Consider the following 13,321-nt stretch of genomic DNA (forward strand, 5'->3'; position numbering starts at 1 on the left):
TGATAATAATTGAAGATATGTATCTTGCGATTGCCAATAAAGTATTGGGCAGTTAGCTTTGATTTCACCAAATCGTGCAATGCATGATTTATTTGATAGAGGGTTGCAGCGTGAACAACAATTCGATTGTGACGATTTACGTTCATTTGTTCAAACCAACACACCAAATTGAATAATCAGCAAAAGGATTTATATGACAAAATCATGCAAGCTGTTTCTGATAACACTGGTGGATTATATTTTTTGGATGCACCCGGCGGCACCGGAAAAGCATTCGTGATTTCATTGATTTTAGCAACTATTCGATCGCAACAGAAAATTGCTTTGGCACTCGCTTCTTCTGGAATTGCTTCAACTTTATTGGATGGAGGACGAACAGCTCATTCAGCTTTAAAATTGCCACTGAATATACAGGTGAAACTCCAACCTGTAACACATCCAAAAACTCAGCAATGGCAAAAGTTTTGCAAAAAGCAGCGGTCATTCTATGGAATGAGTGTACAATGGCAAACAAAAAATCATTGGAAGCATTAAATCGAACGATGCAAGATTTACGTGGAAACCGATGGCTTTTTTGTGGTGCTTTAATTTTATTGTCAGGTGACTTTCGACAAACATTGCCCGTTATTCCACGATCAACACCGGCAGATGAGATCAATGCATGTTTGAAGTCTTCCCTTTTGTGGCGATACATGAAAAAATTAACATTACACATAAACATGCGTGTTCAGTTGCACAATGATCAGTCTGCAGAGCAGTTCTCGAAGCAATTGTTAGAGATCGGAAATGGCAAAATTTCAATCGGCAAAACAAATGGTTTGATTACATTGCCAAACATTTTTTGTACAAAAGAAGAACTAATTGAAAGAGTGTTTCCAAATATTGTTCAAAATTACACGAATCACGATTGGTTGAGAGAACGCGCAATACTGGCACCAAAAAATGTACATGTCAATGAAATCAATCATCACATTCTGAAAAAATTGCCAGGTGTGGTGACAACATACAAGTCAGTGGATAGCGCAATGAAACAACATGACGCAGTGAATTATCCAGTTGAATTTTTGAATTCATTGGAACCGTCTGGTATGCCACCGCATTGTTTAAATTTGAAGGCCGGCTCATCAGTTATTTTATTACGGAATTTAAATGCACCAAAATTGTGTAATGGAACAAGACTGAATGTAAAAAAGTAGATGACGAATTTAATTGAAGCAATAATACTGACCGGCAAAGCGAAAGGTGAATTTGTGCTTATACCGCGAATCCCACTGATACCAACAGACATGCCATTTGAATTCAAGCGTTTGCAATTTCCAGTGCGCCTGTCATTTGCTATGTCAGTCAACTAGGCGCAAGGACAAACGCTTCGGGTAAGGGGTCAGAATATACCCGCGGTAGGTATGCCTGTCGTAAGAGGCGATTAAAATACCACATTCAAGGGGTGTGCATCGCAACCCTTCAGGTTGCCAGCGCAATATATAGCTTCTCCAAACCCAATTGTCAACCTCACCTATCCGCGGCGAATCCTGTTTCACTAACAGACGAGGCTCTGGCGACCCCAAGCTCCTCATGGAACTTGGTGGTGGGGAGGGAGGGGATGGCCTGAAGGCTTAATGTGGCCACATAAATCGTTCCCGAGATGGTCGGGCTAGCACCTTAATGATGCTGTGGTACCGGAGCGTACCGGATCTGTAAAAAAAATCATTTTGAGGCATGTAAGGCACAGCTCTCTAATTGTGCCATGCTAGCTCACCCTCTGCCAAATGCAGAGCTCTCACTCTGGGTTGATGCATCTGACTACGCAGCCGGAGCGGTTTTAAAACAAGTTGTTGATGGGAATCTCCAGCCGCTTGGATTTTTTTTTAGGAAATTTACGCTAGCCGAAGTGCGTTATAGTACACAAGACCGTGAGCTTTCTGCGATCTATTTTGCTATGCGTCACTTTCGTTATATGGTGGAGGGTCGCAGTTGCCATGCTTATACTGATCATAAGCCTCTTACCTTTGCGTTTTCACAGGTACCACACAAAGCTTCAGATCGGCAAGTGAGACAGTTGGAGTTCATTTCACAAATAACAACAGACATTCGACATGTTAAAAGTGAGGATAATGTGACTGCTGACTTGCTTTCTCGCATTAACGCACTTACGGCTACGCCTATTAACAACGACGAACTAGCTGACGAACAAATTAACGATGTAGAGCTAACTTCATATAATGATGGCAGTAAGAACCATTCGCTCAAGTTAAAAAGCATTTTACTACCTTCTAATCAAATAGAGTAGTTTGCGATGTTTCGACCGCTAACATTCGTCCTATCATTACAAAGGAGTTCCGTAACCAGGCCCTACACGCAGCAAACAACCTATCGCAACCTGGTATGCGCGCAACAGCTAAATTGATGACTCAACGGTTTTTGTGGAGAACGGTAGATTGAGCGACACTGGCCCGATCTGATATGGAAAAGTAGCCAACTACCAAATTTTGTTGCAAGCAAATCATAAGAAGAATTTTACATTTGCATTGGCTAATGGTGTTGGCACACTTTGCAAGTGAAATTATTTTTCCTACTGGTTGGTAAATTTTCTAACATTTTGCACAATTAAAAACTGCAATATAACAATCGAATACGACACAAAATATGTTAGCAAGCATTTTTGTTGTATAGGGAGAATTTTTATAACAGTGCTTCGCGAAATTTTGTATGCGAATGGGCAAGGCGAAATAAACTTCAATTGCCAAGTCTGAAGTTCCTTCATATTTACAAACGCAACATCTTGGTTGATTGCGGCGATGTTATTGGAATGCATAAGCTTGTGTTAAACGTATCTATGTATATGAAAAATTTAAATGTGCCGCGGGCTTTACGATTATAGTACTTTTGCAAACATACACCCCTATTCTGCATTTGGTATTCTTCATTACGACGGAATCGTAAAGAGAAGAGGAAGAGCAAATAATTTTTCGAAATCAGCTGTTGGTACGGAATGTGTGAACATTGGAACAAAATAAATTAAAGAAAATATGTAAAAACAAGTAAGGAAGGCTAAGTTCGGGTGTAACCGAACATTACATACTCAGTTGAGAGCTTTGGAGACAAAGTAAGGGAAAATCACCATGCTGTAAAAAGAACCTAGGGTAACCCTGGAATGTGTTTGTATGACATGTGTATCAAATGGAAGGTATTAAAGAGTATTTTAAGAGGAAGTGGGCCATAGTTCTATAGATGGACGCCATTTAGGGATATCGCCATAAAGGTGGATCAGGCCTGACTCTAGAATTTGTTTGTACGATATGGGTATCAAATGAAATGTGTTAATGATAATTTTAAAAGGGAGTGGGCCTAAGTTCTATAGGTGGACGCCTTTTCGAGATATCGCCATAAAGGTGGACCAAGGGTGACTCTAGAATTTATTTTGTACGATATGGGTATCAAATGAAAGGTGGTAATGACTATTTTAAAAGGGAATGGGCCTTAGTTCTATAGATGGACGCCGTTTCGAGATATCGCCATAAAGATGGACCAGGGGTGACTCTAGAATTTGTTTGTACGATATGGGTATCAAACGAAAGGTGTTAATAAGTGTTTTAAAAGGGAGTGGGCCTTAGTTCTATAGGTGGACGCCTTTTCGGAATATCGTTATAAAAGTGGACCAGGGGTGACTCTAGAATGCGTTTGTACAATATGGGTATCAAGTGAAAGGTGTTAATGAGTATTTTAAAAGGGCGTGGGTCTTAGTTCTATAGGTGGATGCTTTTTCGAGATATCGCCATAAACGTGGACCAGGGGTGACTCTAGAATTTGTTTGTACGATATGGGTATCAAATGAAAGATGTTAATGAGTATTTTAAAAGGGCGTAGGCCTTAGTTCTATAGGTGGATGCCTTTTCGAGATATCGCCATAAACGTGGACCAGGGGTGACTCTAGAATTTGTTTGTACGATATGGGTATCAAATGAAAGGTGTTAATGAGTATCTTAAAAGGACGTGGGCCTTAGTTCTATAGGTGGACGCGTTTTCGAAATATCGCCATAAAGGTGGACCAGGGGCGACTCTAGAATTTGTTTGTACGATATGGGTATCAAATGAAAGGTGTTAATGAGTATTTTAAAAAGGAGTGGGCCTTAGTTCTATAGGTAGACGCCTTTTCGAAATATCGCCATAAAGGTGGACCAGGGGTGACTCTAGAATTTGTTTGTACGATATGGGTATCAAATGAAAGGTGTTAATGAGTATTTTAAAAGGGAGTGGGCCTTGGTTCTATAGGTGGACGCCTTTTCGGAATATCGTTATAAAAGTGGACCACGGTTGACTGTAGAATGCGTTTGTACAATATGGGTATCAAACGAAAGGTGTTAATAAGTGTTTTAAAAGGGAGTGGGCCTTAGTTCTATAGGTGGACGCCTTTTCGGAATATCGTTATAAAAGTGGACCAGGGGTGACTCTAGAATGCGTTTGTACAATATGGTTATCAAATGAAAGGTGTTAATGAGTATTTTAAAAGGGCGTGGGCCTTAGTTCTATAGGTGGACGCCTTTTCGAAATATTGCCATAAAGGTGGACCAGGGGTGACTCTAGAATTTGTTTGTACGATATGGGTATCAAATGAAAGGTGTTAATGAGTATTTTAAAAAGGAGTGGGCCTTATTTCTATGTGTGGACGCCTTTTCGAGATATTGCCATAAAGGTGGACCAGGGGTGACTCTAGAATTTGTTTGTACGATATGGGTATCAAATGAAAGGTGTTAATGAGTATTTTAAAAAGGAGTGGGCCTTAGTTCTATAGGTGGACGCCTTTTCGAAATATCGCCATAAAGGTGGACCAGGGGTGACTCTAGAATTTGTTTGTACGATATGGGTATCAAATGAAAGGTGTTAATGAGTATTTTAAAAGGGCGTGGACCTTAGTTCTATAGGTGACCGCCTTTTCGAAATATCGCCATAAAGGTGGGCCAGGGGTGACTCTAGAATTTTTTCGTACGATATGGGTATCAAATGAAAGGTGTTAATGAGTATTTTAAAAAGGAGTGGGCCTTAGTTCTATATGTGGACGCCTTTTCGAGATATCGCCATAAACGTGGACCAGGGGTGACTCTAGAATGCGTTTGTACGATATGGGTATCAAATTAAAGGTATTAATGAGGGTTTTAAAAGGGAGTGGCCGTTAGTTGTATATGTGAAGGCGTTTTCGAGATATCTACCAAAATGTGGACCAGTGTGTACCAGAACATCATCTGTCGGGTACCGCTAATTTATTTATATATGTAATACCACGTACAGTATTCCTTCCAAGATTCCAAGGGCTTTTGATTTCGCCCTGCAAAACGTTTCATTTTATTCTACTTAATATGGTAGGTGCCACACCCATTTTACCAAGTTTTTTCTAAAAATATATTTTGCGTCAATAGACCAATACAATTACCATGTTTCGTTCCTTTTTTCGTATTTGGTATATAATTATGGCATTTTTTTCATTTTTCGATATCGAAAAAGTGGGCGTGGTCATAGTCGGATTTCGGCCATTTTTTACACCAATACAAAGTGAGTTCAGATAAGTACGTGAACTGAGTTTAGTAAAGATATATCGATTTTTGCTCAAGTTATCGTGTTAGAGGCCGATCGGAAGGACAGACGGTCTACTGTGTATAAAAACTGGGCGTGGCTTCAACCGATTTCGCCATTTTTCACAGAAAACAGTTATCGTCCTAAGAGCTAAACCTCTACCAAATTTCACAATGATTGGTTAATTTTTGTTCGACTTATGGCATTAAAAGCATCCTAGACAAATTAAATGAAAAAGGGCGGAGCCACGCCCATTTTGAAATTTTCTTTTATTTTTGTATTTTGTTGCACCATATCATTACTGGAGTTGAATTTTGGCATAATTTACTTATATGCTGTAAAGATATTAACTTTTCTTTTAAAATTTGAATTAAAAAAAATTTTTTTTTAAAAGTGGGCGTTCCTGCCAAACTTCATCATGATATCTTCAACGACTGCCAAATTACAGCTTGCAAAACTTCTAAATTACCTTCATTTAAAAGTGGGCGGTGCCACGCCCATTGTCCAAAATTTTACTAGTTTTCTATTCTGCGTCATAAGCTCAACTCACCTACCAAGCTTCATCGCTTAATGCGTATTTGGTAATGAATTATCGCACTTTTTCGATTTTTCGAAATTTTCGATATCGAAAAAGTGGGCGTGGTTATTGTCCGATATCGTTCATTTTAAATAGCGATCCGAGATGAGTGCCCAGGAACCTGCATACCAAATTTCATCAAGATACCTCAAAATTTACTTAAGTTATCGTGTTAACGGACAGACGGACGGACGGACGGACATGGCTCAATCGAATTTTTTTTCGATACTGATGATTTTGATATATGGAAGTCTATATCTATCTCGATTCCTTTATACCTGTACAACCAATCGTTATGCAATCAAAGTTAATATACTCTGTGAGCTCTGCTCAACTGAGTATAAACACTGAAAAACGTTTATATTTTATTAGCCACGCCATTTTGTATAAAAAAAGCAATAGAATATATTGCCGCAGTGTTATATTTTTTTGAGTGAAGTGCTTTCATAATTGTAAGTGTGTTTTTGTCGTTCTTTTGGCCAATTCCCTGCCGTGGCCACCAAGTTTTGTTAAAACGGATTCCTGCATGAATATAGTTGACATTTTCTGAATTTTAAGGATGCTACTTTCACTGCACTGGCCTAAAATACTTTATAAAGGTTTATTTATTCTTTCCGCAAGGATTGTTTACGTTTTCGCTTCACCTTCCTCTACGCCGGCAGCTTGCTTTGGCATATAACTGGACCCAACGAACAGACACAAATTACAGCTGTCTATTATAATGGAATCATTTATGGAGTTGGAAAGCAACGCATACGAAAATTGCCAGGCGAGAATGGAAAGGCAAATATTGCGAGATTTGTGTAATCCATTTGAGATGAGTGACGAATTGTAAGAAATTGAACTTAAAAGTGGTAAAGTTTAATGACTTATTTTCTTATTTAGGTTCAAAAAAAACTTTCGATTTAACAAGGATGCTTTCAAGTATGTGTTAGATACTTTTGCGGGGCAAATACGTCCAAGGACTTCGACATCGACATGTTGTTTTTGGCCTGGAAACATATAAAAAACAATCATCATCGTAGAAGGCTTACGTTTCTTAACAAGTTTTACATACATTTTTGTTAAAATTCTGTTATAAATTAATAAAAAAATAAAAAGAAAATATTTTTCCGTCAACTAATTTGCAACTTAGAAAAACGGAACTACGATCGAAATGCAGAATACAAAAATTGAACGATTCGAAGTTGGATCGAAAGAGATTGGAACACAGAATACCAAAATTGCCAAATCGAAAAAATTCCAATCCAAGTCAAAATGCAGAATAGGGCTGATAGTTTCAGTTTTGAAAAGCCATGTCACAATCAAACAAACAATTCGCTCGTTCTCCGCCTATAAAATCGTACGCACACAAATTACACATTAGGGTGGGCCCAAAATCCACTTTTTCTGAAGTTTCATCACTAATACAAAAAATTTCTTTCTTTGTACAAGAAAAGTTTTCCGAAAACAAACAAAAATTCAGGTCGATATCTTAGACTTAAAAGTAAAAGTTATTTCGTTTTCCAACTTATTTTGATTGTAAGTTCAGTTTCTACAAAAACGGTCTGTCAATTATATTAAGTCCACTTAATAGTTACTGAGATAATTGCAATTTTGTTCTAAGAAAAGAAATTTTTCGAGATAATATCATTTTTTTTTTTCAGAGTAAAAAATTATTTTTTTAAAGAAACTTCAAAGGGAATTCATTTTTCTACAAAACAGACCTGACAGTTACTGAAGTAATTGCAATTTCGTTCTAAATAAAATAATTTTAAAAAAATGTTAAGTTAAACGGTTTTATTGAAAACAATACTTACATGAAGTAATAATAATACTAAAAGCTAGAAAATAATTAGGTAGTCATCACACTCCTCATCAATCTAGGACGTTGATCATGAGCGTTCATGCATGAAATTTTTAAAAATGTGAGGCGTAGCATAACCTTGTTAAGGTTCAGTTGGTCTTATATATGACTATCAATAGAAATTTGACGCGTCCAACGCTTTTATTTAATTGTCTGATCAACGCCCTAGATTGATGAGGAGTGTGATGACTAGTACCTACCTAATTATTTTCTAGCTTTTAGTATTATTATTACTTCATGTAAGTATTGCTTTCAATAAAACCGTTTAGCTTAAACATTTTTTTTAAATTATTTTATTTTCAAGTTTTGAGTCTTTATTTAATTGCCTATTATTTCATTCTATTTAGTTCATGTAGTGACTCATTATTACAAGGACTCTTTCCTGACACTTTGTTACAATCTAAGTCCTCAATACATAATCCTTCCAAAGACTTTACTCGACTCTGCGCCACATATGCTTGTCCCTCCTCCAACTCCAAAATATTTGGATGTCACTTCTACCGGACTGTATGTAATATTTGTTCCAAATATTAGCCAAATCGGACATCATAAGTCGCTTTCTATTCATGAATGTATTATGTTTCCAAATATGCACCAAATCGAACCACAAATACGATTTGTTTAGTATCTAGATCCTTGCGCCACCTGGCGGCGATTTTTTCTTGTTATTGCATTAGCATAGGGTTCTGAACTATATTCCAAGTTTGAAGCTTGTAGCTTATCGGGAAGTTACTTAAATTTCAATTAAAAAATTCTATTCTTGTATGTATTGTGTGTTCCAAATATGAACCAAATCGGACTACAAATACGGTTTTTTTGAATATCTCGATCCTTGCGCCACCTAGCGGCGATTTTTTATTTGTCGCTTTCTATTACTGTATGTATTATGTGCTCTAAATATGAGCCAAATCGGACCCCAAATACGATTTTTTTGAATATCTCGATCCTTGCGCCACCTAGCGGTGATTTTTTCTTATTATTGCATTGTCATCGGGTTCTGAACTATATTCCAAGTTTGAATTGTGTAGCATATCGGGAAGTTACTTAAATTTCAATTACAAAATTCTATTCTTGTATGTATTATGTGTTCCAAATATGAACCAAATCGGACTACAAATACGATTTTTTTGAATATCTCGATCCTTGGCCCACCTAGCAGCGATTATTTTCATAGGTCGCTTTCTATTCTTGTATGTATTATGTGTTATAAATATGAGCCAAATCGGACCACAAATACGATTTTTTTGAATATGTCGATCCTTACGCCACCTAGCGGCGATTTTTTCTTATTATTGCATTGTCATCGGGTTCTGAACTATATTCCAAGTTTGAAGCTTGTAGCTTATCGGGAAGTTACTTATGTAAATTTCAATTACAAAATTCGTGCCAGCAAGTCAAGCCAAATAAAATCGTTTAAAAATGCAATTTTTCAAGATAGTGTATAACTTTTTCAGGGTAAAAATGAATTTTATTAATATGCAAAGCAGACCAGATGAAATAAATTTAAATATCACAAAATTGCAATTATCTCAGTAACTGTCAACTGACGTAAAATCGTTTTCGGAACTTTTTTGTAGTAAATTTAAATTTTTTTACCTTCGTTAATTTAGATTTTGAGACGTATTCATAATAATTTCTCTAATTAAATTATTGTATTTTTATTATGATGGAAAAACTGAAAGGAGAATCGATGGTATATATATTATATACCCCGTATAAACTGAAGCTTTAAATTTCATCAAATTTCATCAAATACTTACGTTTACGTCATAGATTGTTGAAATACGTGATTCGTAGTCATAGTTTTTACATGCAGACCACAAAAAACGTGAAAATGTGCATCCTCACACCAAGTACCTCCTATTTTTACAACTTTCATGAAAATGAAATGGTATATTAACTTTGGCACGAATCTTAAAATTGTAAATCCTTAAAGGAAAATAGATAAACCCACCATTAATAATACCGAAATAATCAGGATGAAGAGCTGAGTTGATTAACCATGTCCGTCTGTCCTTCTGTTTGTATGCAAACTAGTCCCTTAATTTTGGAGATATCTTGATAAAATTTGGTGAGCGCGTGTATTTAGGTGTCCAATTAGACATTGGTCGGAACCGGCGGGATCGGACCACTATAGCATATATCCTCCATACAACCGATTTTTCAGAAAAAGAGGATTTTTGTCAAATTCCTCAATTTATCAGATTGAAGCTTCAAACTTCACCATATGCTTTCGTATATTGCACGTATTGTTGTCTGAAAAAATGGATGAGATCGGTCTTATATACCCCTCACAACCGATTATTACGATAAGAAACTTTTCGTAATTACTGCCCCGTTTTGAGAGCTAGAGGCTTCAAATTTCAAAGAATGCTTATGTATAACATAGTAGCATTACCCGTCATCTCTGTAGAAACTGCAGTGCGCATATTCATTTACAGTAGAATCGCGAGAAAGTTAATCGCTAGTGTTCGGCCTTATACCACTAAACTGGTAGATCTAACACTATCTTTCTTTTATTTGAAGATCTACCACCTCTACCACGCGAGCTCGAAAAAAGGTGGTAGTTTTTTATAGAATTTTTTTGAAGAAACCTTTGCTTTTCCACAATTTTTTGAGAAGAGAAACAATAATATTTGTTGAAGAATAGTTTTATAAAACTCAAAATAACACCTAGCGATGCTTTGATCACCATTTAATCTCTTTTCCTTTAGAATTTTAGTACGTAACTGCCATTTCCACCTACCTATGTATATATAGGAAAAAGTGAGTAATATTCACTACTTAAAAATATTTCAAATATAACCCAATGATACCACTTTTTTCATAAATATACAACTATTTTCTGAAACATCTACCACTAATAAAATTTTAAAGTCCGCACACTGTTAATCGCTCGGCTAAGTTCACCGAGTATGAGCGTCCATGTCCCGGTCTAAAAAGTTAACTATGTATTGGTTAACTTTTCTGAACTCATTTTTCAAATCTAACCGTTTGCTTGGCAATAAAAAAAGTGCAGGTATTCCCCGAATTCCTGTATTAAAAATTATTGTCGGTGTCGCGTGGCGCAAATGTAGTTAGTCATGGGCATTTAAACTTTTGAGTTATGTAATTGTGTTAACTTGTGTTAAAGCTTGTGTTTTGGTTAACTTTTTCGCGATTCTACTGTATTAAACTTAGAATATTAATAAAATTAACTTAATTCATTCGATTTACCGACTCGTTCGGCATCGTGAACTATTTAATCTGTTTAATTAATCGACAATTGGAAGTTCGAGTGACAGATAACCAGCAAACTAAAAGACCGAGGGCGGAGGAACTCGAAAATGGTAAGTACGAATTTTCCATTAAAGAGTGATTAGGGTTTTTCCGTCGAGAATACATAAACATTTAATAAAATTTCATTAATCAGACTGCTTTTTAACAGTCGAGTATAAATAACAGTAGCGAGCAATATATTTGCATCAGCATTTTTTCGTGAGATCAATCGGATATAGTCCGTTTATGCATAATATGCATTGCATATACTGAAGTCGCGGCAAGAAACAAGTGCATACAGCTTGTTTTTATAGCTTTTTTTTAATATCAAAAGAGGATTCTTGTGTCTACGTATTTCTAATTCGCTACATCTATCAGCATAAAAAAAAATTCAAGTAGATAAACTTCATAACATGCAAACATTGCTCACTGCATCTACGTGAATCAAAGAGAATTCTTGAATAACTTAAAATAAATATTTACAGGACGGAAACTCTGATGGAAAAGATAATAAGAAGCGACGAGCTATCAAGAGCATCAAAGGATATTTTTGCAAGCTGCCAAAACTTCAATAACAGGTCTGCGATGATACAAATGTAGAAAACGGAAGTACTGTTCCACTCTTAAGTCATACTGATCGCGACACAAATACATTGTTAGTTTATAATAATGATGAGAAAACGTTGCATCCAACATCTATGAATACTGAAGCGGGTTCGAATGTACGTATATCACTTTCACAAAATTCTATTGTTAAAAAATACAACATAGGAATTTTGTGGGAAAAAACCTTTATTAGATAATTATACGAAGTACAACTTACTAAAATATCCTTGGGTACCACCGAAGAACTATATCTTCCCTTTTTCGATTAAAAAAGGATAAATAGAAAAGCGATACTTTAAACATCATTTTTTAGCTGAATATGAGCGCCTTGTTTATTCTGAACAAAAAAGGATGTTTTTGTAAATATTGTTTCTTATTTGCAAGTGATACTGGTGACTCGAAATCGAATCTTCCTCTCAATGCACTTGCCAAAGTTCCTGTGACATCGTTTGCAAAATTGTCCGCTAAAGAAGGTGTACTAAATAACCACGCTATTAACAAATATCGCTCTAAGTCAGCCCTTTTTAGTCAAGATTTCATAAATACCTATGAAAATCCAGGAAAGGAAATCACTAATTTGCTTTCTTCTCATCGCATGGAACAAGTTGAGAAAAATAGAAGATTGTTGGAGATTATTATAAAAACTATTATTCTTTTTGGGCGACAGAATTTAGCATTAAGAGGCCATAGAGATGACGGTAAACTTAACTTTTCTGAATCAGCAACAAACGAGGGTAATTTTAGGGCAATTTTGAATTTTTAGTCGCTGCAGGTCATAAAGAGCTTGAAGAACTTTTAAATTCTACACATCCAAGAGCTACTTATATAAGCAACACGACTCAAACGATCTTATTCAATGCTGCAAAGATGAAATTCAATCTATTTTAATAGAGAGGGTTAAAAAAGCTAGATTTTTTGCAATTATTTTCGATGAAACTACTGATTGTAGTCATACTGAACAACTCAGCCTTTGTTTGCGGTATTTATATGATGGCAATATAAGAGAAGATTTTGTAACTTTCCTTGATGCGTACGATTCGATTCGAGAAGAAGATGGTATAAATGGAGAAAAAAAATTGACAGGTGTAGCCTTGGCACACATAGTGATCGATATTTTTAATAATTTAGGACTACCCTTCGAAGATTACGTTGGAATTGGAACGGATGGATGTTCTGTAATGACATCAGAAGTTAAGGGAGCTGTGCAGGAACTTCTTAAGATATGTACCAATGCTAATCATTGTCCATGTTTCAATCATTGTCTTAATAACTCGCTTGCGAAAACGTCGAAAGTTCTTCAAACAAACGATTGTATTGCGTTGATGAAAAAAATTATCAGTTTTCCAAATCAGTCTCCGAAACGTACCATAGTTTTCAAAAAACATCTGCAGGAATCATTAAATGGACTATGTGAAACGCGCTGGTCTGAAAAACATAATGGCATAATGCAGTTTGAAGCAAACATCACA

At 36.1% G+C, this 13,321-nt stretch overlaps 1 pseudogene; it reads left to right on the forward strand.

Moving 5' to 3' along the window:
• The first annotated feature begins 204 nt into the window (after positions 1-204).
• The window catches only part of LOC137235371 (ectopic P granules protein 5 homolog), a 29,886-nt pseudogene continuing 16,769 nt past the window's right edge, over positions 205-13,321 (forward strand).

This window comes from Eurosta solidaginis, chromosome X (genome assembly GCF_040869045.1).
Source record: "Eurosta solidaginis isolate ZX-2024a chromosome X, ASM4086904v1, whole genome shotgun sequence".
In the NCBI taxonomy this organism is placed as follows: Eukaryota; Metazoa; Arthropoda; class Insecta; order Diptera; family Tephritidae; genus Eurosta; species Eurosta solidaginis.